We start from the raw sequence: 24,235 nt of genomic DNA, 5'->3' as shown, positions 1-24,235 counted from the left end.
TGGGAATGGAGCTCTGGGTGTCATGGTTGGGGCCAACTGCCTTCACCTACCGAGCCGTTTCACCAGCCTTGACCTCAGAAAAGTGTCACACATGATCACCGATTACAATTTCGGATACAATGCAAACAGTCGGGGGCCTACCTGGACCCGTGAGGAGTGGTGTGAGCAGTGATTAAGCACGGACTCTACAGCCGAGGCTCCTGGTTTTGGCTCGTAGCCCAACCCCTTGCCGGTGTGTAGAACGCAGGAGGCACCGCCATGCTCCAGTTTCCTCGCTTGTAAAGAGGAGTGCTGAGGGCTGAGTGCGTCCACTCCTTCCGAGTCAAAGGATTCACGGGAGGCGCTCGCTGGAGGACAGGGCTTGGCTGGAGGCAAAACCACAGTAAGAATGAGCCATTGTTGTTACCACCTAAAAATAACCAGTGAGTAACAGCTGACATGCATTCTAGACACGTCCATAGTCTACGTGTATGTATATACATAGAATCATTTTACAGTAACATGACGACGCTACATATGCTTATAAAAAGTCATTTTAGACGGAGGGCTGGCCGGCCAGATAGTCCAGTGGCTAAAGGCACTTTGTCGTCCAAGCCCGACCTGAATTCAATCCCCGGCACTCATGTAAAGGTGGAAGGAGAGAACTGATTTGTCCTCTGCCTTGAGTGGCATTTCTGACTTTCATGCCCCCCACCCTGCCTCGCCACACACCCACACACATATAATAATAGACAAAAAGTTAAAAAGTGTTAGGTTTACCTGAGCATTAGCAGAAGAAAGGAGAGAAGCTGAAATGAATGAACCTTAACTATTAGTTTCCCGATGTGAAGATACAGTAATTAAAAAAAAAATTTATTTAGTTCTATTTTATGTGCATAGGTGATTTTGCCTGCACCCATGCACTCAGCCTTGGACAAAGAGCAGCAGACAGTTGTGAGCTGCCATACGGGTGCTGGGAATTGAACCCAGATCCTCTGGACGAACAGTTAACCACTGAGCTATCTCTCCAGCCCCCGATACATTAATTCTTAAACTGTTCCAATGGCCTGGAGTGATATGGATGGCTCAGTGGCTAAGAGCATGGACTGCGTTTACAAAGGACCTGGTTTTGATTCCTAGGATCAGTGTCAGGAGGCTCGTAACTGTCATGCCACCTCCAGGGGCATCAGACGATTCTGTCCTCTAAAACCCTCTTCCCCATACCCCCTACCACCCCCACCCTCGAATACACCCACTCCTACCACATACACATAATTAAAAATAAAAGTCTTTAAAATATCATTCCAGAGCCGGGCACATGCCTGTGGTTCCAGCCCTTGGGGAGGCAGAGGCGGGAGGATCTCTGTGAGTTCCAGGTCAGCCTGGTCTACAAATCTAGTCCAGGACAGCCAAGGCTACACAGAGAAACCCTGTCTTGAAAAACCAAAATAAAACGAAAAACAAATAAGCAAAAAACTCCCACATATCATTCCAATGTAGAGAACATCAACGATGATGAAAAGTAATGAAAAGCACATGCATCGTGACGCCCACCTGTGATCTGAGCTCTCAGGAGGACAGGCGGGAGGAATGAGGCTGATTCATGGCAGCATGGTGTACATACTACCAGGCCAGCCAGGCCTCGAAAACAAAAACAAGAACAAACACCCAAACCAATGGGAAATTCAGAGGAGTGGTTTGGATGAAGCCGTGCCAGGCGGTGAAAACCTTAGTGTGCCCCTGTGGCCTCCCATCTCCCACTTTCTCCACCTCTGTGAGTTTTCACTTGTTTGGGCTTACGGCATCTATATCTGATTTGCACTCGTTTCTCCTCCTTGCTCTGTTTTTACTGGACTCAGTGTTTACCGCTGGCACTCTCTCCGTGCCTTTCACATTACTGCTTCTCTAATCGGGGCAATGTCTTGAGGGGTCGTATTTAAACATCAAGCAGCTTTCCTCCCCTTCTCTTCCTCACTGAGAAGGGCTCATTGGCACCTCATTCCCCAGCTTCTCTCACAGCTGGGAGGGTCTAGCTTGTTGCTTCTCTGAACGAAATGACGACTTGCTAGCCGTATCATTCTTCACCTGCTTTGTTGATTAATTTGAGAATAACGTACGAGTATAAGAACAATAGGTCTTGATATTGTTTTTATGCATATGACCATTGTACTTTGCTTGTACTTATTCCCCAACGTCTTCTCTTGTTGCCCTTCTTCTCTTCCAGTCGTTCCCCGCCCCACCCCCACCATAGGCCTGCTTCTGCTTTCATATCCAGTGTGTATATTTGTGTGTGTGAGATTTACTAGTCATATATAAAAGAAGACATTATATTTATCCCCTTCCTATTAGTTGCTCTTATTCCCCCTCCTTTTAGATGTGTAAAGATTCCTCCCCTTCCTCCTCCTCTTCTCTAGACAAGGTCTCATATATACCAGGGTGGCTTGGGGCTTGCTAGTATCCAAGGGTGATCTTGAACTTTGGATTTCCCTGCCTCTACTATAAATGCTTGGATTTCAAGTGTGCCTTACCACGTCTGGCTTTGGGGTGTCTCTTTTCTATGCCTGTTTTTATTTTGTTCTGTTTTGTTTCTTTCTTAGTTGTTGTTTTCTCATTATTTATAACAGGTAATGGAGTTTTGATTCTGAACTATATCTTTAACAGCCTGATTTATATTTTTATCTCCTTCGCTTGCTGGTTCATCTTTCCCAACTTTGAGTTTACTCTGTCTGTCTCTGGGGATTACCAAAGACAGGGGGATTTTTTTTTTCCTCCAACAGGTTAGCTTAGGGTGAGGAAGCAAACAGGACAGGCTAACGGACAGTTAGAACCCACCATCAGCGCAGGCATCGGCCTCGAATTCAAGAGAGGCGATGCGGAATTGGTGGCTGAGGTGCTTCAGACCTGGGAGGGGAAGGGGAGCAGCATTTCATTCCTTCTTCTCTCCTGAGCAGCTGGGAAATGAGGCGGTGGATGGCTAGCATCAGAGTGTGGTGGTCGCCATGCCAGGGAAGGTCCGATTGACACAACTCCTCAGTCCCCAGGCTTCAGGCGCAGTTGGGGGTTTGAGTGTAAAGTCTAGCTTTGTGACCTGGGCCAACAGCTTGCTCTCCTTGGGCTTCACTTCTGTCACTTGTAACATAAGAATGAGCCATTTTATGGCATTGTGGTTTTTGTTTGTTTGTTTGTCTTTCCAGACAGGGTTTCTCTATGTAGCCTTGGCTGTCCTGGAACTCATTCTGTAGACCAGGCTGGCCTTGACTTCACAGAGGTCTGCCTGCCTCTGCCTTCTGAATCCTGGGAATTAAGGCCTGTGCCAGCACTGCCTGTCTATGATGGTATTGTTGATGAAGATTAAATTATAATTTGTCTAAAGGGCAAGGTGATTATACACTCTACCAAGTGATCAATAAATGCTGACCAATTAGATAAAAATAAAATAAAAATGAGCTGTAGCTGTAGCTCAGTGGTAATGTGCTTTCTGGGTGTTTATAAGACCAAAAGTTCAATCCTTTGCACTGCAAAATTAAATGATTCATTAAAAATAAAATTATGGACGTTCTGAGAACCGCAGATTAGATTGGGAAGCCACAGAAAGGAAGGCCTGCACCTTAGGCCTTGCTGGATGCCTCCCGGAGAGTAAAGGGGTCAGAAAGTGTAGGGGTGAAAGTTGAGTGTGATGATACATGCCTGTAATCCCAGACCAGCAGAGCCTAACACAAGAGGATCGCAAGATTGAGGTCTGGCTGTAGCTGCCACCTGTCACACTCACTCACACACACACACACACACACACACACACACACACACACACACACAAAGTCAGTGAACCTGTCAGGTAACTTCTGTCATCGCAAATAGCAGACTCTCTAGCTCTAAGTGGCTTCCCTTGGGTGGCTGGACTTTGGCCTTTAGGTCAAGTCCAGCCTGCTAGATTTTGTTTGTTTGTTTTCTGAGACAGGGTTTCTGTGTAACTGTGGCTGTCCTGGAGCTCACTCTGTAGACCAGGCTGGCTTCAAACTCACTGATACCCACCTGCCTCTGCCTCCCGAGCACTGGGATTAAAGGCGTGTGCCATCGCTGCCGGGCTCTGCTATCTATTTTTAAAAGACATTTATTTACTTATATTCGTGTGTACAAACACTTGGCCTGCATGTGCATGTGTGCGCCACATGTGCATGCCTTGTGCCTATGAAGGCCAGAAGACAGTGTTGGATCCCCTAGAACTGGAGTTATGGATGGTTGTGAGCCACCATGAGCTCCCAGGTCCCCCGCAAGGGGAACAGTGCTTGTAAACACTGAGCCATCTCTCCAGCCCCAGGTACCCATTTTTGGACAGTCTATGAACCAGGAATGCAGTTTGCATCTTTAAAGTCTCTGGAATATATCAAAAGAATAATATTATGAGAAACCTGAAATCTATATGAATTTTGTTGCTCGAGAACAAAGTTTCACTGAGCCCAGCTACCCTCAATCATTTATGGAGTGTGTCAAATGCTCTCTATAAAAGGCCAGACAGGCAGCGCTGCAGGCCTGGTGGACTATATTTAAGTCTCCTGTGGCAGCTTTTCGGTTCTTTCGTTGTAGCAAAAGGCAGCCATAGGCGGCCACCTTAGATAATGCTGAGCTCTGGAAACAGTGGAGAAGCAGAAGGAAGAGTGCCTAGCAGGGCGCTCTGCCCCCGTGAGGTCTAGGAAACCAACCAGCGTCAGGATTTTGATCATGTTACTTCATGCCTTTGGGTCTGATTATCTAGAAAAAAAAGTAAAACTGCACTGGATTTTTGAAGAGTTCATCTGTTTGCCTTATTAACAATAATACAAACCACATTTATTTATTTATTGTGGCCACGTGTGTGTTTGCATCATAGTATGTACGGAGGTCAGAGGACAACTTGGAAGAGTTGGTTTTTGAACCAAACTCAGATTGTCGGTCTTGGCAGCAAGCTCCTGTACTTGCTGAGCCATCTTGCTGCTCGCCCCCCTTTTCCCCCTTTCTAGACAGGCTTTCTGGAGAGTGAAGGGTGGCCTCAGTCTTAAAATCCTCCCACTCAGCTTCCCAAGTGCTAGAAGTACATGCACACACCATCACTCCCAGCTTGAAGACGTGTTAGTTCTAAGATTTCTATTTCATATTTTGGTATTCCAGTGTAATAACCTGAGTCTATTCTGAAGGTGTGTATTAGTAGTTAGAGTATTTCAGTTGTAGGCAAGAGGCATTAAGTCAAACAAAGAGAGACTTACTATAAAGATAGGAGAAAGCCACAGAAATAAAGGGTAAGCAGGAAAAACAAGTTTAGAGCAGACAGGTGGCAGGACAGCTCCTGGTGTTAGGAGCCAGTGGGTATGAGATTAGCTGACCTCTGACTATTTCCAAGACTGTTACAATCACATGAATGATGTTATGTTTCTAGCATAACTTAGCTTTGTTTCAAAGAACTACCACAGTGATTGTACCCAAGAGGGAGCAGTCATTCCTCAAAGCCAGATCAGAAGCTATGGGCAGGAAAAAAGAAAGAAAGAAAGAAGAAAGAAAGAAAGAAAGAAAGAAAGAAAGAAAGAAAGAAAGAAAGAAAGAAAGAAAGGAAGGAAAAGAAAATAAAATAGATGCTAAGTGGGAAAGATGGCAGACACCCAGGACAGAGAATGGCCCAGCCATTTAAATGCCAGACGCTGAAGCAGGACGATGAACCAGCTCTGATCCGTGAGTCATTCGCTCATTCTCTCAACAAATTCCCAACCTCTGAATGGCATTTGGAGGATGCCAAAGAAATAATAGTGACCTGTGGGAAAGCGCATTTGGGTTTTAGTGAAGAAGACCTGGGATGGATTGTATTCTTTTATAATTTGAGTCATTAAACTATATCCGGGCATCTGCTCATTATAGGAGAGATGTTAAGTAATTCTCTAATTATATGTATTACTCTGTGGGCAGAGGATCCGGGACAAGTGACTTCTCTCACATGGCAGGGTGCAGAGCTAAAAGCAGGACTTGACTTCCTGACTTGAGAAACTGTTCTGAACCCACTGCCTAGCAACCTTGGCCCCAGTTCAGGACCAGCAGCTCTGAGAAGCCTCTGGAGCTTGGCTCCCCACGGTGAACTTCTCAGGGGTAGGAGCCTTCTCCTCTGTATCCCCTGGGCCTCAAATGGTGTTGGACACCAAGGAGCCTGTTTTTTAGCTTCCAGTGATGAAGCTGAGGCTATCTCTGCTTCACAGGAGGAAGAGCTGGGGAAAATGGCAGCCAACCCCAGCTGGAAACGGAGGAATTCAGAGTCTCTTTCTTATAGGAGACTGAGCTGGGAGTTCCCTGGTGTTCACGCTGGACGATTTATCCGTCTCAATGTGTACGTTATTACTTCTGGCACATAATGAAACATTATGACCTCACAAAGCAAACTAGTGAGTGTAATTGTCTCCATCCATCTCTCCCCACTTTCTATGGTTAAAAAAGAAAAGAAAAAGCTAGCCCGAGCCTCGACGTTTGCTCAGAAGGAAATGTTTATAGAAATTTGTCTTCAATCAAGAACTCCTGCCTGTGTGCACTCTTTGTTTAGGAAAACTCGCCAGCTCGCTTGGTTGACCTTTGAAGGCTGATACCCAGGCCTTGACTCAGCTATCTTCCATTCTGTAGTGGCCCTAGGACTCAGGCAGGCTCAGCCCTTCAGGGTCAGAGCAGGCCCTAGCTCTGTACCTGTGTGTGTGTGTGTGTGTGTGTGTGTGTGTGTGTGTGTAGGACCTCACAGGCTCTGAGATGGCTTATTTCAAGTTTTCAAAAATGGGGAAATACTGCTGTTTTTCTTATTTAAACTTACCTGAAAGGGGAACAGGCATTGTCAGTACTTTTCTTTCCTAAGGCATGGGCCTGCTCTACTAGGCCAAGATTTGCACAAATACAGGGACTTTTGGCTTTTATTTCGCAACCTTGAGTGTGTCCAACTGTCCCAGGGCGCGTGGAGAAACTCCTCAGAATTAAATTAACCTCAGTTCACTTTGGCCTAATAAATCCTCATCCCTCTACACAGTAAAGCGCAAAGGAGAGAATGCTGGGAAACCGAAGACCTTCAAGATGTCATGTCTGTAAAAAGACCGGCTCTTTTGGACATTATTTGGGGCTGGCCCATCACCACTTTTCTTATCTTTTTGGCAGGAAGATGGTGTTGTTTTGCTGAGATAATGCTGCTTTGTTTTGTTTTGTTTTTTGTTTTTTTTTCCTCCTCCGTGTATCTTAATATGAGGCAGTCCTGCGTACCACAGTTCCAAGTCCACGGAGCTGTTGTTCTGACGGTGTGTTCTGACCACACACCAGCCTGCCCTTCCTCCAGAACTCTCGCAGGCTGTATTGCTCAGCCTGGTATATCACAGCAAACCTGAAGCAACCATTTCTACAGCCCAGATGCGGGGGTTTCCTCCATGCCAACCTCCCTGGCAATTCCAGCGGGCAGTAAAGATCTTGCTATTTGCGTGGAAGAGCTTTCTGGTGGGCTGCCTCTCGGTTACCTTCTCTTGTCCTCACAGAGCTTTCCCTGGAGCCTGTCTCTTAGCTCTGCTGGGCCTCGTGTTCCTCTGTGTAGCCAGAAAGGTGTATACATCAAGAGCAATCCCGAAGGATGACAGAAGGGTGTCAGGAGTGTGAAGACATCAAGGTTCCTGGAGGGTCATTCAGTCCAAGTTAGTGGGAGCTCGTCCTTCGGGAGGCTGACCCATGGGTGTCAGCTGAGCTACGGCAAGATCACCATTGGTCTGATACTTTCTCTTCCTCCGTTCTCCCTTAACAATGGTTCCAAACTTTCTTTCTTTCTTTTTTTTTTCTTCATGTGAAACTCATTTAGAGAATGATTCAAATACCAGGAACATCCAAAGAATGTTTAAAGTTTCCATCCCACCAAGCGGCTCTACCCTACAAACAGAAAGAAGTTCAGGCAGGGCACACCCAAGGCTGCGGAGGGAACCTGCAGCCTGACCCTGGCGTTCACCAGCTCTCCCGCAGAGCACTGTGGGCGCCTTGAGACACCCGCTGGTGGATCCTCCCTGGTGAGGGATCTCTGCATGAGCGAGTGTGTAGAGATAGGGGAGCCTAAGAGCAAAGACATGTGTACAGCCCATAGCAGCTCTCTCCCTAAAGCCCAAGCTGCCCACACTCCTCCAGCAATTAATGTTCTGTGTAATGGGAGCTTTCAGTCAGGGCTCTGTCCTCCATGAAGGTTATAGGGAAGCTAGGAGGGAAGACGGAATTTTCAGCTGGAGTGAATCTGCAAGAGATCAACAGAAAGCAGAGCAAATGCAGGATTACTCTTTTTACAGTATTTTGTCGATCAGATAAATCCCTTGCCCAGACCCTAATCCCAATATGTCTCTATTACACTGGAAAACAGCTACCTCTTGCGCTCTGAGAGGAGGAGGGGAGGGGGCACCCTCTAACACCAAATCTAAACTTGCATCAAAGTTCATCACTGACTACGATCCTTTAGTTCTTTCGTTCCGCCAGGGTCAGTTACCGACAAGCTCCCTTGGAGCTCTCTGTGTCCACAGTCCTGCTTGGAGGGCTGCAGATGACTAAACTAATGATGCCCAGATTCCTGGAACTGGCGTGAGGAGCTTGGGTGGCGATGCCAAAGCAGGAGGGAGGATTCTGAAACTCTTCAGTAAACCAGCGCTAATGAGGATGCTCTTTGCATTTCTTGCCTCGTTCTGAAGTAAAGCTACCAAGGCTTGTCAATGTGATCCCCTAGCCACACTATCCCCAGGCAGGATGGCCCCGTTCAAAGTCACATTCCTGTCTTGTCACCCTTGTTTCTCTTGATTGTCACTGGGGTTGTGTGTAATGTTCAGAATTTCTATTTGATCTGTAAGGAGCGAGAGAAGGCTTCGGTCTGACTGGTGAGAAGCTCTGTGTTTGCGGTCTGGCTCTCTCCTTCTGATCAAGGGTGGTATGTTTTCAACATCTTGGAGTGTCTAACTGAATATATGTAACTCATTCAGAACTTGAACCAAACAAGAGTTGAAGAATGGAGAAGAGAGGCTCTGCTTGATGGGCCAACTGTCTATATACTTTCAAAACTTCAAAGAGACCTTGCAAATCTATCTGTCTATCTATTTATCTATCTATGTATCTATCTATGTATGTATATATGTATGTATGTATGTATGTATGTATCTATCTATCTATCTATCTATCTATCATCTATCTATCCATCCATCATCTATTTCTCTATCCATCCATCATCCATCCCTCTATCTATCCATAGATCTATCCATAATCTATCATCTATTTCCATCTGTCTGTCTATCATATATCTATCGGATATGGCTATTCCAGCAAGGTAACACTTAAGCGTAAATGAGCTGAATTGGGAGCAGGTGAATGAGTGTAGGTCCCCCACGCCCATCAGCCCCTGTACGCAGGTCGTCTCAGGATGCAGAGGGGCTGGGGAGCAGTGTCTCCCAGTGAGTACTCAGCAGTGAGTTTGGGAGAGTTTGAAGCACCTAGGAGACTGTTTCAGAGGACAGCTCATTTATTGAAATGGGGGGGTATCTTATATAGCTGGAATCAGGGTGGGGGAAGGGAAGAAAAAGGTCAAGGGAGGAAGTATTGTGGAGTGAGGGGGCAGGGACATTCCAATCATATCAGTCAGATTAGCGGACTGCTGGTCACAGAGAAACCAGTTCTCTGGTGGGGATACAAAAGCCTGACTGACTTCATCGTGATGTGTCTTTATGGAGTTGAGTAGGCCCAGGCCTGATTTGGGTAGGGAGCAGCCCCACCCCTGTCATGCTGTCTGAGAGATGTCCTGGGTATGGGCACTGCTCTACCATCCCCTGCCTGGTTTGGGAACCCACATCTCCATATATATATGGTGGGGCCTTGCCATCCTTGGTATCAGCATGGTCTGTAGGAATAGCTTCATGTTGTACCAGAACTTGGTTGGCAGTGACTTTGGCTATATTAGGAACTTGGTTTTGAGGAAGTGACGAGGCATGGGGCAAGGAGGAGGAGGAGGAAGAGGCTGTGATGGGGCCCATCAAGGGCAAGATCCAGGCGATGAGGAGACTGGAGTAACAGGATGAGGGGCATTGAAGGCCTATGGGGACCTCAATTTGTTGCGGGGTTCTCGGAGGGTCTTAGTATTTTGTTCATTTACATAGAAAAAGAGCATCCCTCCTCCAGGATGACAAAAGTTATGTGTCCTGAGTCCCACCTTCCTCCCACTCCTAGACTGCTGTCAAGAGGTCTAGAGCCCATCTGTTTTGTAGTATAACTCCAGCAAGGGCTGCCGTTTGTCCTTGGAGGGCATCCAGGCTGCCTGTGGTGGCAGACATGGCTTACAGCTTCGGTGCACCTCAGACTAGATGGTGATCGGAAGGCAAGTCCCTGAACCCAGTATGTTTGTAGCAGCCTGTTATGGCCTGTGCTTGCACAACACGTACATACAGCACATGCTATAGACAAAGCCTTCTAACCGTTAATGTAGTTGAGTGATGGGCAAATAAACTCTGCATTTAGAGTTCTGTTTTTACAGCCACTAGTTTGTTCTAAAAACTACTGTCACCACTACCTCCTCCAACAGCAAACTCTCCAGTTCTAAAAATAAATCGGTTCCATTTCTCCTCATTTAAATTTAGGTGGCTAACTGATGACTTAAACTTTCTGTGAAGCTGAAGCCACTGACTTATCAAAGGCGTAGCAAGGCTAGTCCATGCTGCAGAAGCGTGGCTAGTCCTCAGAATACAGCTCCGTATAACCTTGTTCAGGTGTCTCTAAAACACTCTACGCGGTCTACGTAACTGGACATGCTGCGTTGACTATTTTCCACACATGGTAGGGCAGATAAACAGTGAGTTTAGATTTGAAAAATCCTTTCCATGGTTTATAAAGATCCAGGGACTTCCTTCATCAAAACCAACACAGCAAAGTGGTCCTCTAACAATGGATCATGTTGCCATTATGTTTTGTATGATTTTGGCTGCGAAGCAGACGAGTGAGCTGGATCCTAACATTTAAAGGCCTGTGTGTACTCTGAACACTTCAAGGTCACCTCATGTCCTAGAAGTTCAAGGGCAGTTGAACCCATATAGGCTTTGTATCCCCACTTCTGCTGACTCTGGGTCCTCATTTATTGGGTGAGGAATGATTGAAATAGTCTCCTCTCCTGTGCTTCTGCCTTTCTTTCTGCTGGGGATTAAACCATTTTGAACCATTATATATTAAACCATTCAAGCATTATGTTGCTAAGTATTCTGACCCTGAGCTATACCCCCAACCCAGAATGACCATTCTTGAAAGCCTTATTTTTTTCTTTCTCTTTCTTTTTGGTGGATGGTCAAGTCACACAGTTGAATGTGAACTGTGTGGTTTGTTACTATAACATGCAAGTTTTTTAACTAGCAAATGTTTGAGATGATATTGTTCAGCTCGCCTACACCATTGACTCTGATAGGAATATAAGCATTTTTCTTCCCCATGAAGGGTGAAAAAAAAAATCAATGGCTCTGGTGTCTTGAGGTAATAGCAAATCATGTGAAACAGAGTAAAAGAAGAATTACTGGTCATTTTAAAAAGGAAAATAAAAGGGAAAAAAACAGATTGGTTAGTTGAAGGTCTGGTCATAAATATTATGAATTTATTAGAGCCACTATATATAGCAATACTGCTCATTTTAATACCATCACTAATCATTTGGAATTCTCTGGCATCTTTTCATTGCTTGTGTACTTAGTGGAAACTCTTTAAAAAGTCATGTCACTAGCCAGCACAAGTCACTTTATGGTTCTGATGTAATTGGAAGGTAATATTTCAGGGCCGTCAACATCAAAGACCTGAAGTATGCCTTAAAAACATTCAAGAGAGACCCCTCCCAAAAACCTCTTACAGGGCAATGGCACTTCATCTTCTGTTTCCCGTAAGCTTTTAAAAACAGAATTGTACAAAAGATATATTCTCTAGAGGCATATGAATTAAAGAGTAAAAATAAATAATGCCAGGTGGAATTTCCCTTTTGATTTAAACAGTGGGAAATAGAGGCATCTAATATGTCAAGAACAACAACAACAACAAAAAAAAAAAAATTAAAAAGAGAAACCACCAGAAAAATTGTACTTAAATCATGAAGTAGGGAACCTAAGATGGGGTAAGTAGAATTATACTTGCCTTTAGCCTGAATCCTAAACACTAAGAAAAAAACTTACTCTTAAATTTATTTTTAAAATAAAACTTAAAATTATTTTTAAATTTTAAATTTTTAAATTTTAAATCCCATCTGTTTGAGACAGGATTTTCCTGTGTAGCCCTGTACTAGCTCTGTACACAAGGCTTGCCTTGCTCCTCCATTCCTGGCTGAAGGAATTTTTTTAAAAATGTATTGAGAGTATTGAGTTTATTTTGAGGGGCTTTCTAGTGGGTTAGCTGTGAAACTTAAAATTCTTTACATACAATAAAGACCAAAAATTCTTTCTGTGCAAAAAAGGCCACATTGCCAAATACATTTCTATATATTTTTAAACATTTAAAATATTATTATTTTTTTATCTTATGAGTATTTGTGTCTTGACTGCATGTGTGTCTGTGTATCCGTTCATGCCTGATGCCTTTGGAGGTCAGAAAAGACATTGAATTCCCCGGGGAACTGGAGTTACAGACCATTGTGAGCCACCATGTGGGTGCTGGGAATCGAACCTCGGTCCCCTGGAAGAGCATCAAGAGCATATAACTGGTAAGCCATCTCTTCAGCCCCTATTTGAAATTATTTTTATTTTATGTTACATGTTATGAGTATTTTGTCTGCAAATATGTCGATGTACTACATGCATGACTGATTCCCCAACAAGGCCAGTAGGTGGTGCCTGACCCCTTGGAACTGGAGTTATAGATGGTTGTGAGCTGCCATGTGAGAGCTAGAAAGAGAATCGTGGTCCTCTGTAAGAGCAGCCAGTGCTCCTAGCTGCTGAGCCATCTTTGTAGCCCCTTACGTCTTCTGTAATTTTGACAACTGTCAGCTCAGCTGTGCAATGCTTCAGAGCAATCCTACAATGTTTATCTTCTGCTCATCTAAGGCGATGGAGAAAGGAGATGTCAAAGCGTCTCATGCTCTTTAGCATCATCTGACTTGTCAAAGCTACAAAAAAGAAGAAGGGAGTTGATTGATGGAGAGGTGAAGGAAGGGAGGAAGAAAAGAAGTTGATAGGAGGACATAAGGAAAGCAGACAGGAAGTCGGGAGGGAGGAAGGCAGAAGGAAAAACAGAGGAAGAGAGAAAGACAATGAGTATTTTCATATAAGACATTTTTAAATGGCCAAGATTACTTTCATTCCTGGACTGATAGCCCTTGTGTTTCCTCCTCTGGTAACTCAGCATTTTTCACTCTCTGCCCTATTTGCCAGAGAACATAACTTTTTTAAAAAGAAAGACTGATTCCTAGAGGCAGAAGAACCGGCTGAAAAGTCACATGTAAGTAAAAACAGAACAATAGACGCAGCGGGATCTTTCCTTCAGAAAGATAGAACCTTGGCTTTCCGACCTAAAAATGTCCCTGTGAGTGAGAATTTCAAATTGGTATGATGTGACAGCCTCCTGGCAGACTCCCTGGGGCCAGATGTCCCCACTCTGGTCTTCTTCCTAGTGCTTGGAGCTCAGAGGTGACACCTACCTTCACGGAGCACGGAGATGCTACCAACGTCAGCCATAGCAGAAATAACAGCGCGTAGAGCCCCACACCCTCCGCTCCACACTTCCACGTATCAGACGCCAAACTACACGGTTGGCTCCTGTCGCCAGCTTGTCCGTCCCCCCTGACAATGGTTTATTGTCGCCACGCAAGGGAACTGCTCAGAGATGTCTTTCAACCCAGCAAGGAAACGCTTGAGCTGCACTTTGACCCTAAGTCTGCTTTTAGAAGTAGGCTCCTTTTCTACTACCCCGGCTGACTTAGCAAAGCCGTCCCTTCCTAGCAGAGCCGAAGGCCTGGGGGGGTGGGGTGGAGGGAGAACACATGAGAAATTTCCAGGAAGACCGGAGAATAAACGGTCAGCACATTCCTTGCCTTGGTGATGTAGGCCAGCCCAGTGTGCTGTTATCAACAGATGTGAAGTGATTGAAGATAATGGATTCCCGTCACCTTTGTCCTGGGGCGCCCTGAGGTTGAGGCGCGCTGCTGCACACAGAGGAGGGCTTTAAGGAACGGCGGTAGGTTGAAAGGGGGGGCTTAGGTAGAGCTGGCTGAGAGCACATAAAAAAAATGGCCAACAATGGTAACACCGCTTACGGGACACACTCACTGTGCACTCTGTCCTCACAGCCCTGATCAGACGGTGACTGGGAACCTGTGGGCTCACCGATGGGTCAGTGAGTGTCATGAAGAACTCTCCAGCAACTTCAGATACCACAGGGAGCCTGAGAGAATCAGGAGTGGGTGCCGGAGGGCCTCTCCCTTCTGTGGCCATCCCTGGGAGCCAGCAGCTGCTCCCTTGGGAAGCCGCCCATGGTGGTGGGGCTAATGAAGAGGGACAGAGGAGCACGTTCCCTGATGGGACATTGTAGCCACAGATGGCTCAGCCCTACACCCTACTCGGCCCAGAGTAGGCTGTAGCCAGACTCACCGACCCCATCTCCGAGATGTAACTGAGGGGGGCGCCATGGGTGTGGGAGGGACAGGTTCTCCGACAGGGAAGAGAGATCATAGCACTGACTTCAGAGACAAGAAAGACCTGGTTCCACCAGAACATTTAACCAGCTCTGCAGACTGGTTGAACAGAAGCACCTAGAGACTTAGGAAAACTTTGGGTGTGTTTCTCATGGGTTAGCCTTGGACTGAGTCAAGACCCCGTCTGTTCTCTGCAACCTTCCTAAACAGTCTCCAAGCGTTCTAACTCCAGAGGCCATTTCTACCCTCTCAGCCTCTGTCCACGTTGACCTGTGCGCACACTATGAAGACCCGTTTGTCCTCAGAGACCAGGACTGTGCAGGCCTGAAAGCTGAGAGACACCATCCCAGACAGCCCATACCTGCCCCTTCTCTCTTCAGCAGCCTGCTTATCATGTTTCTAGGGAGGAAAAAAAAAAAAGGAATAATTTCCCAGAACAGCTCACAAAAAAAAAAAAAAAAAAAAAAAAAAAAAAGTTAAATAAAAGCTGGCCCTCCAGGTGCTTTGGACAGGTCTATTAGACTTTTGACCCTTCAAATATAGCTCTTCCGCTCCTAGTCTTTTTTTTTTTTTTTTTTTTTTTTCACTTTCTCACCAACAAAGTGTATCAAAATGGGGGAAAACACAAAATAAAATTAAGCTCATAAATTTGCTTGTTCTTAGGGGTCGCCAAGAATTTATGCCCACGTTTCTATTTTATCTGCAACTGCAAGTTTGTTTTCACTGGAAGGGGAACGTCCTTCAGCAAAGGGTAATTTAATTTAACCAGACGCATTCTGTTTGGATTTGGACTCCTTTTAAAGCGGGCGCTTTCTATCAGCCACTCAGCCTCCGCGCGTTTGGATTATGGACCCTGTTACAAAGGGACCGTCTGCTTATTGATGATTTGGTGACCGGCAAGAGACAGACGCCTTATCTACAGCAGCTTCCCAGAGAGAAATATTATCAATATCCACAGGTTAATTAGCAGGAAATGGCCGGGCCACGTGGCCTCCCTGCCCCCACAGGACCCAACGCCGCAGACTTCCTTGTGAATGGCCGTTATTGGACATTGCCGAAGGGAGAAAATTCCAGCAATAGTGAAAACATCACTTTCCACTCCATCACTGGAAGCCAAACACAGAAACCATATTCAAAGAGTTCTTTGTCCACAAGATAGCGAGGAAGCAGAAACTTGTTCGGCCGGATTCTCCTGTTACAGTTTACTGCTTCATCAGGTGGGGGCTGGGACAGACACAGCCCTTCTTTCAATAAGAGGATGGTTCCCACAGGAAGCTTGGCATCTCCAAGCGTGTGTTTGGAAAAAAAAAATCCCTTTCTTTACTCGCACCTCAACCTCCAGTGTGGAAAATGTGCCCCTGACTGCTGGAGAGCGCTCACTCAAAGTTGGGGGACTGTGGACCCAGGAACACACCAGCGGTGACTTCCAAACTGGAACCAGGGAAGGTGTCAAGGGGTGGCCCTATTTAGAACACCTCCTCACCTGGGGATTAGAGGCAGGAATCCAGGCAGGAAGGGACTGGGAGAGAGGGAAAGGATGGACAGACATCCACCTCCCCGCAGAATTCCTGAGAGAACAATCGCCTTTGTTTCCAGCAGGCTGAGAGTCGCTTGGGCAGAGCAGCCGGATCTGGGCTTAGGGCAGGTTAGAGCCTGTGTGTACACGTGAGGTCTCCTGGTGACCAAGGGCCCAGGTGGGTGGGCCTGGAATGTTGACGCTAACGTGGGGCTGAGGGGGTGTTGGGGCCCATTGTCTGCAGGCCTGCACCCAGCGCTCTTGTTGCACTGGCCTCGGGAGCTCCTCCAACCAGCAAACCCTTCCTTCCCTCAGAGGAGAGCAAGACGGATGCTCAGTACAAACTGATGTTTGGCCTGTCCGCTCTGGGGACGGAAGTGGTTTTGCTCCTCGTTAGGCCACGACTACCTGGAGAATTGAAAACCAACACAAAACAGTTTCACGGAGCCCCAGGGATCTTTAGAGTTGGAATTTCAATTGGAACCTGGCTTGAGAGTTGTTTTTCCAAAGCTCCTCAGGTAATTCTCATCTCCCTGGTAGGGAAACGGATGACTTGTAAGGAACTTTCTAGCGTGAATACAGTCTTTGTTGGGCGTTAAACCTGCTAATGCATGTTAACTAGTTGGAATTCCAAATCCACACATTGGCCAAGTTTCTGTGGGCCTGAGTGTTCTCCGGGCAGATTCCTCTGACCAGTGTCTTTCCTAAGATGAGTCAGGACAGCCTTTCTTCCACCTAGATTCTTTTGGACCTTTGAGCACCTAGGACAGGGACTCAGTAGACTTGGGCTTGTGTTTTCGAGAGCTGGTGCCTTAGAAAAACTAGACATGGTTGCTTTCAGGCCCAGGACTGACACTGGGCTTTGGGAGAGAAAGCCACCCACCTGCCTAAGCCCAGAATGTTCTGCACGTCCTAGCCAAGCTGGCTCCTGCATTATACCACACCCTCCCTCATCCACTACCTCTCTCATTCCCACTTTCCCCTGAGCCCCTCTTCTGCTTCCTTGGGATTTGTTTCTCTAATTCCTTATTGTACTTTTCACTCCATAGGCATTCACGCTTAAGGTCTTTAAAGGGGATCTTTTCGGCTTATGTGTTCTTGTACAATGTATATTCAATTCATTCAATGACTGTGTGTTGAGTTTCCTGCCAGACATTGCTGGGCCACACTGGTGAACGAAACTACGAAAGAGACCCCTGCTCTCATGGGATGTATATTCTAACAAGATGATAAACATTTACCTATAATCATAAAAGTAAGAAAGCTGGACTGTAGGGGCCAGGAGCGTGGCCCAGTTGGTAGAGCTAGAGAGCTAGTCTAACACACACACACACACACACACACACACACACACACACACACAGGAAGCGCTGGGCTTTAACCCCGGCACCACATAAATAACTTTGGCAGCACACACTTGTAATTCCAACACTCAGGAGGCAGAGGCAAGAGCACCAGACGTTCCAGTTCAAGTTCAAGGCCATTCTCAACGACGTCCTGGTCGAGGCTAGCATGGGATACCTTCGACTCGGCTGAGAAGCAGAAAGGCATGCTAAAGGCTCCGGGTTCAATGCCCAGCACCTGAAAAAGAAGAAGAAAAGAAAGAACATTATCAGCATGGTAGCACATGCCCATAGTCTTAGCACTCAGGAGACAGAGACAGATGGACCACTGCAGGTTTGAGGTCAGCGTGGTCTGTATGTAGAGTTGCAGGCCAGCCAGGGCTACATAGCCAGACCCTGTCTACTCCCCTTCCCTCCTTGCAAAAGGAAATTATCAGTAGATTGAAAGGTCAGAAGTGCTGTGGGGAAAACAGCTTAAAAAGGAAAAGCGATGGATGCTGACCTCCATGGGGCAGGGTGGACCACCGCGCTAACATTTTGATGTCTGTACCTTTTATTTGCATACATGCCACCACAACTTATTTAGCCTTTTGCTTTTCGTTGTTGTCATTTTGCTTAGAGCATCACTTTAAAGATCCCTCCAAGCTGTTAGGAGCACAACTCAATTTATTGCTTCTAGCTTTGTGCCTCATCCTATGGTGTGTCTTTACCGTGCTCACCCCAAGAGTGATTGACTCTTGGATGGCTTCCAGCTTCCCATTCGAGCGACATCATCACCTGCTACAACACCATATTTTGGACGGATAGCCAGGAGTAGAATTGCTTGCTGTAAATTCTACCTCTACTTACTCACTAGTTGTGCCAGTTGTTCCACAGAACTGCTAAGGCAGCTCACTGTTCCAGCGGCATGGCCTTGTATCTCCTACCCTTGCCAACACTCGGCCTCACCCAGTTCCTAGACTCTTTTCTGCCAGAGCAGCCTAGTTTCTGCTGTCAACGCTACTGCTGAAATACCAGGACTTCGAGGGCCCCTGGTTTCCCTGGCTTGCCTCAGCTCTCATCTTCACTTCCGCCCAATTCTGCTTCCTTCTAATCACCAACCCATCTTACATGCATCAGCGGTTTCTCTGCTTCGGGATTCACTCCGTTTGGATTTTCTATCCCCGGGTCAGAATTCCCATCCCTTAGTTGTCCAGAAATGATCCCCCTTCTGTGCTGTCACAGTTTGCCTTCTGTAGTGGGTTCCTATCTGTGATCTTATCAAGCCTATGCTGTCCCTTGTGGCTTTGAGATCGTCAACTGAGATGGTGTACTTTCCTGTCCAGCTTGAGCCTTTTTGCCTGTGCTCTTCAGTTGGGAAGGCTGCCTTCCCCCACTCCACCAGATAATCGAGGCTCGCTGCTTTCCTCTCAGTTTTGGGACCCTGTTCCCACAGTTGCTGTGTGATTATACTGTATTGCGGACCCCAGCTTCTTTGAGAGAGGTCTGTGTCCTATTGACTGTCAGAGTTTTGGGGCCTTCCTGCTGTGTGGGGCACACAGGCAGTCCATCAATATGCATCGATCAAATGGAGGAAGGTGAGAGGGAGAGCTTTCCAGCTGTCGCTCACGGTGACACTGTTGCTGAGTTTAAGCTTTTCTGCCCTCTTGAAACACTTCTCTCCTCATCCTAGTCCATCTAGGTTGTTTTAGCCAAATTCTTTAGGTCGAGCTCAGTATGGTGGTGCGTGCCTGTAATCCCAGGAGACTAAAGCAAGAGGACTGCAAATTCAAAGCGCTGCTCTGGCGATCTAGCAAAAACTACGTTTCAGGATTTGAAAAAAGAACTTTTAAAGGCTGGAGGTATGGCTGGAGGTACAACTCTGAGGTGTAGTGGCTGCCTGCTGGGCATGAGACCCTGGGTTTTCTGTACCCAGTATTGCAACAACCAAACAAACAAGCAAACAGAAATGGGGGAGCAGGTTGGTTGGTAAAGTGTGTGCCGAGCAAGCATGAGGGCCTGGGTCAGATCCTTTTCTCAAACACCAAGGTGACCAGCACCAGAGCAGTAACCTTAGGGGCTAACTTCTAGCCTCCCTGTGTCTATACAGGAATCCTCCACCCCACCCCTGCCCCCACCACATACACAGCGAGATAAAACCGGACCAAGCAAACAAAAACACCGAGGGGCTTAGGAACAAAAGAAATTGATTTCTCATATTTCTAGGGGCTAGAGCCCATGTTTTTAGGGCACCATTTCGCGTCTTAATCAACATTCACAGGCCCTCCCTCCGACTGCCATTACCAGAAAGGTAAGGGTATGAACACTTGAGCAAGCATTGTGAGGCAAGCATTGCGATTATAGCAGTCCTCCGAATGTTTCTCAGCGTTTCTTCTTATTCGGAAATTGACCCCTAAACCCAGCAATTCCACAATCTCGCCCATATGGCCTGCTAGCTGTGGAAGCTTCAGAAGAAGAGCCAAGGCTATTCAGGGCCACGATTACTCATAAGTTGGTATTTATATTTGATGGGTAGTATTGGATAAAGGGCAGAAGATTGGGGAGGGGAAGGAAGCCCTCGAGACCAGGAATCAGAATTAAAAGCAAAACAACCGAACAGCAAAACCCTCATTAGTCATTTCACTTGTCGTTGACCACGTTCAGGTTATTATATTCTTGGATGCCAAGATCCTGGCCAGGGGAATGGGCTGAACAAGCTCATGCTGCCTTCTGAGCTTACCTGAACTTAACAGTTGTTAACTCTTCTAAGTCCGGGCCAGGTACCTCAGTTTTCTCAAATCTTTCATAGAATGGTTCCAGGCAGGAAAAATCAGATCTCTCATAAGCCCTGACACTTGGATTGTGTCACTCCTGTAGCAAGTACAAGATTCCGCACATCGCATTACGGACGTAGTATTTGCACTCCTACAAAATTATTTTTATCCTATCCAGTTTCCCCTTGATTCATGCTGCCTCAACAGTGTCTGGCCTAGGACGAAGAGAAAAAGGCCATCTAGACCTCAGCTTGGAGAGTGACTTCGGGCACATAATTTGTCTGTCATTACTCTGTGGGTGGAGATGACAAAGAGGATAATTCACGGCGACATCAGGAATCAAGTTGTAGAGCTTTTTATTTGTGCGTTTGTCAGCTTTTCTTGGGCCTGGATTCTGAGACATTTATGGATCTCCCCTTCCTGTGTGTAAACTTAACATTAAAACAGGCATTTCCCCATACTTTTTTGTTGTTGTTGTCGTTACTGGAAATATGTTACGAGCACATCTTCTTTGTCCTGCAATTCCCATTATTGTTTTATCATCGTTTTCACAGTCAGTGATGGACTTCTCTAGACCAATTAAGTATTTCCAGCCTATTTGTCTCCGGGTAGCAACCAGAGAATGGGGGCAAGCAGTAGCAGAACAGCTACGGAATGGATTCCCAAGCCCTGGTACCCCAGAAACACTGTCAAGAACAATAGGATCTGAGTGGATAAGTAAGCTCAAGTTGTTGTCAGAATGTGCCAAAGGTCCGTGATTGAGAAATGAGCAAAATTTGATGAAAATAGAAAGAACCCCACAAAGATTTCTTTCAGTTGGACAGAAATATTTCTTTCCCCATTTTGTTGTGAGTTTGTGAGTTTTGTTTTGTCTTAAAACTCAAAACCAAAAGAAACAAATACTCAGGATCTTATATTTGTGGTTGTGAGCCTAGCTTTTAATGGCTGAGCCATCTTTCCAGCCCAATACCCAGGATCTTAGAGTCATCAGGCTGGCCTTCAACTTGGTATATATCACAGGCTGGCCTTGAACTCCTGATCCTCCTGCCTTCAGCCTTCCCTGTGCACCTCCATGCTAGGCTGACCAAAACAAACAAACAAATAAAAACAGCAAAACACTTATTTTTAGCATTAAATTTAAACACATCAAGTTACTGGACATTGGCACTGAGTTTTTAATGCACATATATGATTTTAGACCATAAAAGGAAAAAAAAAAACATCTCTCAAAACACATTTCTGTGCAGAGTTGCTACAAATGCACGAGGTTAAAAATGAAATTAAAGCTCGAGGCAGGGTGTAGCGGTCAAACGGCGCTATCGAATGACTTAGGCGGTACTTAAGCATGTCCGCACCCACCAGTCCTAACTTAGGAAAATGTTGTACGTCGCAACCCAGTTCGTGCCCCAGGTGAGCAGGCCAGCTTTGTCTCTGCCGTCACCTCACATCTGTGGGCTCACACTGACCATCTTCCCCGGTCCAGTTTGACTGAGGCCTCCCAATGAGATCACTAAGAATGTCCAGGACGGGTCATGGCCTCGAAAACCCACCAATCAGCTGCTATGTGTAAGGTGCGCACAGTCATGTTAGGGTAGAGATGGTGGCAATAAAACAGTAAATGGGTCACAGACCCCGAGTTTTGTCTGTGAAGCCCCTGGGCCCAGTGGTAAAGGCCAAGGAACGCAGACCAGATGGTTTTTTGTTTGTTTGTTTGAGTTAAAAATTTAAAACAGCCTTTAAAAAAAAACCCTCTGAAACCTAAATAAATTAATAAAAGACACTCACTCCCCCCCCCCCAAATATACTTTTCAAAATGGTGGCATTGGGCTGGAGAGGTGGCTCATAAATTAGGAGCACTGGCTGCCCTGTAGACGACCTGGGATCAGTTTCCAGCACCTACATGGCAGCTCCCAATCATCTGTAATGTTCCGGGGGATCCAACACCCCCTTCTGGCCTCTGTGGGCGCCGGGCACACGCACGGCCTGCAGATATACACTCAGGCAAAACTCTCATAAACAGAAAACACCATAAAATGATTTTTTTTTTTAAAGGGAGATACAGCAGGGAAGGGCGCCCATCATCAAGCCTCATGACCTGAGTTTGATCTTTGAAACCCACCCAGTGAAGAAGACCAACTTCCAAAAGCCGTTCCCTGACCTCCACGTAGACACCGTTTCCTGAGTGCCTTATCTCCATAATAAAGTGTAAATGTCAACGTTTTTAACAATAATAATAATAATAATAATAATAATAATAAATACTTATGAGACCCTCATAAGTAAGTGGGGTTTTGCCCTTACTGCCCCAAAGCCACCGCTCTCACCAGCGTTTCACATCTCTCTACCATCCTAAAGGACTAAATGGGCAGGGAGAAGTGTAGCGTGGCTAGGTCACGTGATTCAGGATTCAAGCCCCATTACTGAACTCCTGCCCGCCTCAGGCTTTCCTGCCTCGGGTTAACGGGAAGGTAACAGCAAGGAGGCGTCACTGTGAAGGACTTAAGGACACATCCTCGGGTCCGTCTATCCCCTTGTCTTCAAAGAGAAGTTTCTGTCTCACATACAAGGAAGATCTGGGGTGGTGAGGGGCTTTGACTCGGACTAACCGAGTGCCTGTTGCTTGGAGGGAGACATTGCGTCTCCCTGACGCTCCAGACCTTGGTCCCCAGGGAGTTTCCGGCGATCAGTATTTCCCACGCTGCCCATTTGCCAGCTGTTGCAGGGAGCAGGTTCTGTGGAGGTTTTAGATGGGGGACCGGGAGCCTGGAGAGATGGCCCAGGGCTCTCTCTTCTGGAGGACCCACATTCCGTTCCCAGCAGCCACGTTGGACAGTCCACAACCTCTTCTAAGTCTAGTTCCAGGGCATCTCCTGGCCCCTGATGGCATCCACCCTCACATGCACATATAAATCTCTTTTATTATTATTATTTTTTTTAAAGGAAAAATTTCTCCAAGTTGGAGCAGGCCAAGTAAAACAGTAACTAAAGATTATGCCAGCTGCTGTCTGGCCACAGGATCATTATTAGGCATAATTAGGCAGATAAAAAAAAGAAAAAGAAAAAAGAAACATTTTATGGTACAGAAATTCAGGTCTGGAGATTTTGGCTTTAGGGGTTGAAGTCACCATGCCCCTTCCACGGTCAAGATGGTCACACACAGGACTGGACCTCACTTTTACTTTGGAGGAAATCGAGGCCAGGCGCTGATGAAGCCTCCACCGGAGGTTCTGCCAAGAGACTTGCTTAGTGGCCCTGTTTCTTCCTCTCCCCGAGGTGTGCCTCTCTCTCTCTCTCTCTCTTTCTCTCTCTCTCTCTCTCTCTGTGTGTGTGTGTTGTGACAATTTGGAATGTAATCTCACGTGTCATCATCAGCTTTCCTAAATACCTGCTTCTCACATCCTCGGAAGAGCTGGCGGAGGGGATGAAGGTGAGACAGGAAATCGCTCTGGAGTCTCTGAGGCCCTTCTGGTTTTGGAGTGTCCCCAGCAACTCCCACAGAATCGAGTCTTTTCAATTGCCTGTTGGGGAGGTTGCCCAGACAGCTGAGTTGCCTCAGTCTGATCTTCCCCAGCTTCCTTTCTGCAGGGCCCGAGAGGAGGAAAGGAGAGCAGCCTGGGGGCAAGACGCAAGGAGAATGAGCCGAGGGATGTGGGCGCGAGGCTGGCGGGTCGCCACGGATGTTCCGTGTGAGCCTGCAGCAGGGAGGGTGGCTTTTCTTCATGCCTTGCCCACGGAGCCAGAGAGGCTGGGTGCCCGGGGGAGTGGTTTCTTTGCTTAGAAAAAGCCAAGGTCCCTCTGGCCTGCTCCAGGGCCCGTAGGTTCTCGTGTGAGATACCGTCCTACTGCTGGACATGGACTCAACAGGCTGGGTCCCAGCGGTGACGGAGAGAAGACCCTGGCCCTGGAAGGGGGAGCCGGTAAAGGCCTTGTGTGAGCTTGTGAACCACAGGAATGATGCAGCCCGGGAGTTGTTCACCTCTCAAATGCCAGCTGGCCTCTGGTACCCAGGACA

The 24,235-nt window shown here is 46.6% G+C and overlaps 1 long non-coding RNA gene across 2 annotated transcripts; it reads right to left on the bottom strand.

Annotated features, from left to right (window-relative positions):
- Window positions 1–211: 211 nt before the first annotated feature.
- Window positions 212–13,892, bottom strand: LOC132647976 (uncharacterized). 2 transcript variants are annotated; one of them, XR_009586300.1, is made up of 3 exons: window positions 13,619–13,892; window positions 6,791–8,227; window positions 212–365 (listed from the first exon to the last, which is right to left on the bottom strand). It is a non-coding gene; the product is annotated as an uncharacterized LOC132647976 (long non-coding RNA). The 2 variants fall into 2 exon arrangements; XR_009586301.1 differs by having other exon boundaries at window positions 6,791–7,875.
- Between the last annotated feature and the right edge of the window lie 10,343 nt (window positions 13,893–24,235).

The sequence above is a fragment of the Meriones unguiculatus genome, chromosome 15, assembly GCF_030254825.1.
Source record: "Meriones unguiculatus strain TT.TT164.6M chromosome 15, Bangor_MerUng_6.1, whole genome shotgun sequence".
Lineage (NCBI taxonomy): Eukaryota > Metazoa > Chordata > Mammalia > Rodentia > Muridae > Meriones > Meriones unguiculatus.
This window is presented reverse-complemented; position numbering and strand designations above follow the sequence as displayed.